The 6225-nt window shown below is 47.1% G+C and overlaps 1 protein-coding gene across 1 annotated transcript in view; it reads right to left on the bottom strand.

The window, feature by feature from the left end:
* Positions 1 to 898: 898 nt before the first annotated feature.
* Positions 899 to 6225, bottom strand: part of BRCA1 (BRCA1 DNA repair associated) — a 59682-nt gene continuing 54355 nt past the window's right edge. Inside the window, exon 25 of the transcript XR_012046069.1 lies at positions 899 to 982. The gene's annotated coding sequence lies outside the window, so the exon portion shown is untranslated. The remainder of the gene's footprint in view (positions 983 to 6225) is intronic.

Raw genomic sequence — 6225 nt, 5'->3', positions numbered from 1 at the left:
CAAATGTATTGATCAAGACTTGCAGCTCAGAAGCAGTGGGCTGCATGAACAAGGTTCATTACAGTCAGGGGAATCTACAGTGCCTGCTCCCACAAGATCCCCCCCAGGTAAGGGAAGGAGGACATGAAACTCAAAATTGCCTCTACAAAGAAGCAGCTGTATTATATATGGTCTTCCCTCTGCTTTCCACAAGACACATTCAGGTGACATCTCCCAGCACTCACTCTCCCACATATTCAGGACTCAGCACTGCAGGTGAAGCTGCAGTGCCAGAAAAGCAGCTGGTGTTTGGGGTTATACAAAAGTGACAGGATCTTTCCTGAAAGCTTCTGGTTTTGTGAATTTGTTTATTTTCTGTACTGAAGAGAAATGTCATTGCTATCCCCCCTGCTCTCCTCAGTATAGCTCTAACTAGCTGGAAGCCTGTCGTATGAAAATAATGATATTGGAATGAAAGTAATTTGTGCCCAGCTGCTTCTAGAACAGCCAAAAAAAGACTAAAATGAAAAAACATGTAGCAGCCAAAAAATGTGCATTCTGCCGGAGTGAGCGGGACCAGAGCTCAGATGCAGAGCTTGCCAGAGCGGAGCTAGGCATGGAAATGTACAGCCTGCTAGAAGCTAATGAAAGCCAAAATGTAGCTGCTACCACAGCTGAACTGAACCCAAAACATGCATCCACCACACTCATATACAACCCAGACATCGACTGTTTGAAGCCTTCTTTGAAGGCTTGGGCTTGTGACTGCAGAGTGGGATTGAATTCTGGGCAAATGAGTGTCCCCGTCCCCTTCTCTCCCCCTCCTAAGAGGACTGTAAAAGCTGCTCTTTGCAGTCACCATTCAGCATGCAGCTTAATATTCTGGCGCTCACTCACCTCTCCACCAGCTTGCTTGACTATAAAGAGTATTTGGACTCCCACAGTGGTTCATTTAACCAGACTTTTCAAAGGAGTCCCTCTCCCTCTCCCTCGCTCTCCTTCCCTACAGAGGAATAAACAAGATAAAACAGGAAGCAAAATCAAAAGAAGTAGAGAAAAGGCAAAAAAAAAAAAAGTCTGAAGGAGGAAAGGAGAGCCACAGACACAGGACAGACCAAATAAAACCACTGTTGGGTCCCTACTCCTCCAAACCAAGCCAGCAGCCTGCCCAGGAGCAGTTTGGGAGATTTCTTTTTTATATATATAAGGGAGTTGATGGAAAAGTAGACAATGAAAGTATTTTTTTCCCTCTTTTCAGCATGGGAACAGCTCCAAGGAAGCTGTTGAAGTTAATGGCAAGTAATTTTGGAACAAATAAAAGGCAACGATACATCTGTGCACGGGATGTAACAGTGCACAGTCACTACCTAGCAGTCAGCGCGCCAGACACTGCGTTTCTGTTGAAAAGCACCAGGTAACTTAGTAAGCGATGACAACCTGGTGCAGCAGCTGCATGAAGTAGTTGCATCCCACAGATCCAACTGTGGATTCTAATCCTCAGCTTCTGCAGCCAGGAGAAACACACACGGACCTAACCTCAGTGCATGCTGCCTTACAGATGCATGGAAGGCATGTATCTTCCCACCTTCATCTGAGTGCAAAAGGAGGATCCAGCACCCATGAGGAGGGCAGGAGCTGGACTGACTGCAAGCTGGGCGACCTCACAGTCGGGTGGGGATAGGGGTTAGCTTAGGAGACTGGATGCCCTAGACTCCTGCATCGCCAACAGAGGGAATCAGCTACCCTGAAAGAATGACTCAAATCACCAAAGCTAGCTTCTGGTCTAAATCAAAGCCTAGAGAGCTCTTGGTCAACTGGGAGTGCTGGACCTTTTGAAAGCTGGCGCTAGCTGACATGGTGTGAACTCTCCACTCCCTCTAGGCTGCCTGAATGCCAGCTTCACACCTTGCCTGCCCATTCTGGCACAGTGCAAATCTTCGACTCACAGGCGCAGAACAGAAGGAGCGGCTGCCTCCAGAGCTCACTGCAGGACAACGGCCACCGGCCACCTGAGGAGTGTCCCAACACGCACTGGCTGGCTTCAGCAGATGAGTCAGCACAGAAAAGAGAGAAACAAAAACAAGCAGATGAAAGAAGTGGAACTGACACATGAAAGACACAGCAAGCAAGGAGGACTTGAGGCCTCTAATTAGTGCCTGCAGAAAAATTAATGAGCAACACTGCCAGTGCAGGTGTCCTGCCTAAAAAAGTATTCCATATCCGTGGGATATGATGAAGCAGCTAGCTGACTGGGACAGACAGCCCCTTCAGTCTGGATCATGACAGAAAACGTTCTGCTCCTGAGAGTGGTAACTTGATAATTCTCTTAAAGCCCAGATCTCTGCCAGGAGAGCTCTGTACCAGCTGCTTCTGCAAGAACGGTGCCCCATCATGGGAGCTGCAGCTTCTGAGGAAGGACGCAGGTGTCCATGCACCAGTAGGCAATGCCCCGCTGCGGGAGGACACGTCCTGGGAGAGACAAGGTCTGACGCCAAGGCTGCATGGATCCGTGGGCTGGGGGTCAGCAGAGGGATGGCTCAAGTGACTGAGGCCAGGCACAGGTGCAAGAATGGGCAGAGCAGCTGCTTCTGGATCCCACACTCCCATGACTAACTGCAGTAAGCGCAGGGCCATGGAGCAATGGGTGCTTCTTGCCAGCCTGCATTAGTAACCCTTGTCCTCGGCTGCCTGCCCATCTCCACAGGAGGTCTGTTTTCCTGTTGGGGTGATTTCTGGATAGCCATGGTATCTAGGAGTAAATTAGCTTCCTCACAAAATATGTTTATACCTTATGTACCTAACTCTTTCATTGCTGTTGTCATCAGGATCTTACTACAGGGCATAGTCACATCTCAGAAAAATAAGGCCAATTAGGTCTGCTAAAGAAAAGGCAAGACCCTGCCTGTAGGAAAGGAGAGGACATCTATACCAACAAATGTCCCATAACTCTTAATATCCCATTATTAAGAACACCTGAGAGGTAAATGAATTCCTTGCTCCTCATTATGTATCACTACCTTATATTACTGAGCATCAATATTTATCTCTGGGATTTTCAAAGTCCCAAGCCTGTAAATGAATTAGTGCGTGCATCTGTATACATGGAAACGGGTCCTTCCCCCAAAAGCAATCCTCTTTTATAAATGTATAGAGACTTGGAGGAGTTTTAGGTTGTGTTAACAGAACCCTGAGGGTCTAGTCTTTCTTGATGGATCTGGGTGAATGTTCTCCTCTGGTGTCTTCTGTGTCAGCACAGACGTGGATCCTTTAACTTGTTCTTAGAGCTGCTGGAACACGGGTAAGGCAAAGGTGCTTAACACTGCCAAGCAAAGGAGGGGAGTTTCAGCATGTACTGAGAGATGAAGAAGTAGTTGCACAGAGAAAATCTGATTTCACAAGCATATGTATGGCAGAGCCAGGAAAAGAAACTCTGTCCCCAGAGTCAGCCCTCCCCAGTCTAGCACAACGCCCTGGGGTTTCCTACTCCTGCATATGGCTGAGTCCCCTGACCGTGTGCCCAAACTCCAGCAGGTTCAGGTATGCAGCCAGGCAAGCCAGACAGAGATGAATTTTAGCCTGATCAGTGGTGGTGCTTGTCTGGGAGAGCTGAGCTCCGCTCAGATGTCTGCAGACGTTTTTTGGAGCGCAGACGGAGCGCTGGGGTGGCATTGCTCCTCCTGCCGCAGCTTTGCAGAGCTGGAAGCCCCGAGGCTGTGGGTCGCCCCAGGGACAGACCTAGCACTTGGCCACTGCACTCACAAGTTCCCAGGGCTTCATCACCGAAGCACTTTTACCAGGAGCAGAGCGTGTTAATGCTCTTGTGTCACGGTATGAGAGTGGCAGGTATGTAAATAGTTAATTCTTGAAAGTAACGGGAAGCCTGACGTGGGAAAGCTGGCAGCACAGAGCTGCTTCGGTCCCTCCTGCACTGGGAGCAGAGCGCACCCCCTAAAGCTGATAACAAGCTTCCAGGCTGAGAGGGGCATTTGGCTGCTGATGATCAAAGGCTGCTAAGTTATCTCGCATGCTGAGAAAAGCGCATTTGTGTGTGCTGGATTCATTCACAACAGCACTATTGTCTGCAGCCCCTAAGCCCAGGCTGCCGTTGCTAATTAGCATGTAGAAATCAGCATTCTTGCTCTACCCCTAATGTCACCCAGGGAAGAGTGACACACTGCCAAGCGGCTTCCCAATGCTGTGCCTGCCCCCAACAGGGAACGAGGTCTTTTCTCTCTGCATTCGTGCAGGGTTTCTTGGATTTATATCCCTGATACAACACAGGAGCTCCTTGTGCATGCTAGGAGCAGGTTGATTAGGACAAGCTGTTGGTGCATCAGTGATGGGGGATCACAAAGCAGCAGAGCTGCTCCCCGGGCACTTGACCCAGAACACATACTGCAGCAAGCAATACAAACGGGGAACCTCTAGCCCTTACTTTCCCTTCATCAATGCACTACTGTTGACACCCTGACTCTTATCAGACATCAGAAGGGCTGCTATAGCCTGCCCAAATATGTTTCTCTTTTATCCTAACTGCATTCTGCTTATTTAGCCTCTGCTGGGGATGCAGAGATCCCAAAAGAGTTGATAAAGCATCCCATCACCTATATAGGCTTCCCATTGGATTCAGAAGCTGGCAAGGTCACAAGAAAAGCATGTCTGCATGTTTCCATAGGATTTCTACTTCCTAGAAAGACTGCAAACAGGGAATGTAGAAAGAGAAGGTTTTTTTTCTTCTAAAAGGAGATGCTCCTAAACCGCCACAAACCACTAAGAAACTTGCAGCTCCGTTTAAGCATCGGGCTGGTATTTTATCTAACTCTGACCCTCTCCATTAACATACGATTTCTGAAGTTCCCTTTACTAACCACCTCTTCCCACAAAGGCCCAAAAAGAACTTGAAGGACATGTGACAGCTCTCAAAGGGCCTATGCTGCAACCATTTATTTAATAAGTCAGAGCAGCTGCAAGACATTTTAATTGCAAAATCAGGTGATACTGATTTTCTTAGAGACTCAACAGGTTCCTACGGGTTTACAAATGTTTTGATCATCATCATCTGAGTTCCAGACAACTCTGGGCTGAATCTTAAGTTTTCTGTCTAAAACAGAGGATTTTTTGAGGACTTCCCAAAGACAGCAGCCTATCTCTCCACTGAAAAGCAATGGAAATCAGCCACCTTGTCTGTAGTTGTGCCTGTAAGGCTTCTGCACCACCAGATGCAGCAAGCCCTTCTCCAGGAGCACCTTCTTTGCTGTTCACAAGCTCTCAAAGTACCTTTCTTTTACCAGAATCCCCAAGGGACTACCAATATGGTTCAGAGTAATACAAAACTATTTTTATCCTACAGAAAAAATAGCAAGATGTTATGAACAATCAACAAAGAGGTGTTTTGATCCATCTAGTTTGGACTAGTAAATAAAAGGTCATAAGGACAATTAAGGGTATATTCCTGACACACAAAACCGCCAAACTTCCTAATAGCATGTCAGCTGATATGGTAAGCACAAACCCATAATTCTGGCTGACCTCCACAGCCCAACTGCTTATTAGGAAGCCCTAAATAAAAAATAATGGATATTTCCTTCAATATTGAAGATATACAATACACATTGCACATCTAAATCTGCCTCTAAGTAATAATGAAAACAGAGATTCCAAAGACAAAGAGTTAAATCACTGGCTTAAACACCAGAGATATAATTAAATCTGACACAATGTGGAAATTGAAAACAATTATTGGATTATAAAGACACACTGCATGAGTCACCAGGAAAGACACTACCGGAAAATGGTCATAAATGGTAGGGACATCATTCCTTCGGTGAATTACTAAAGCATTTTGAAGGAAAATACTAAAAGAGACACCATGCCCTTGAAGTCCAGAAAAGGACTGTCTCAATTAGTCTTTTGGTTCCCGTTTTCAGTTGCCAATGCTTTAGCGAGAGTATAAAATACACCAGCAGTCCCACCCAGTGATGTGAACTACGACAGGATACCAGCCAGGACAGGGGTGTTCGGGGTCTGGGGTCTAGGGCAGGCTGTCCTGGGCTGGGTCTACCATGTGTGGCTGCGGGTCACTGCAGCTGCATGGGGGTCACTCCAGGTACTAGACTTGGGTCAAGCGTAGCAATAACCGAACAGCTTTAGAGCCAGTTTGGCCCATGCCGTTCTGAAGTAACAAAACCAACCAACCAAACTATTCAGAGCACAGGACACGCGAAATGTTTTTTGTTCGCTTGCTCG

The sequence above is a fragment of the Ciconia boyciana genome, chromosome 22, assembly GCF_034638445.1.
Source record: "Ciconia boyciana chromosome 22, ASM3463844v1, whole genome shotgun sequence".
Classification (NCBI taxonomy): Eukaryota; Metazoa; Chordata; class Aves; order Ciconiiformes; family Ciconiidae; genus Ciconia; species Ciconia boyciana.
The sequence above is the reverse complement of the archived record's forward strand: the minus strand, read 5'-3'. Positions and strand labels throughout refer to the sequence as shown.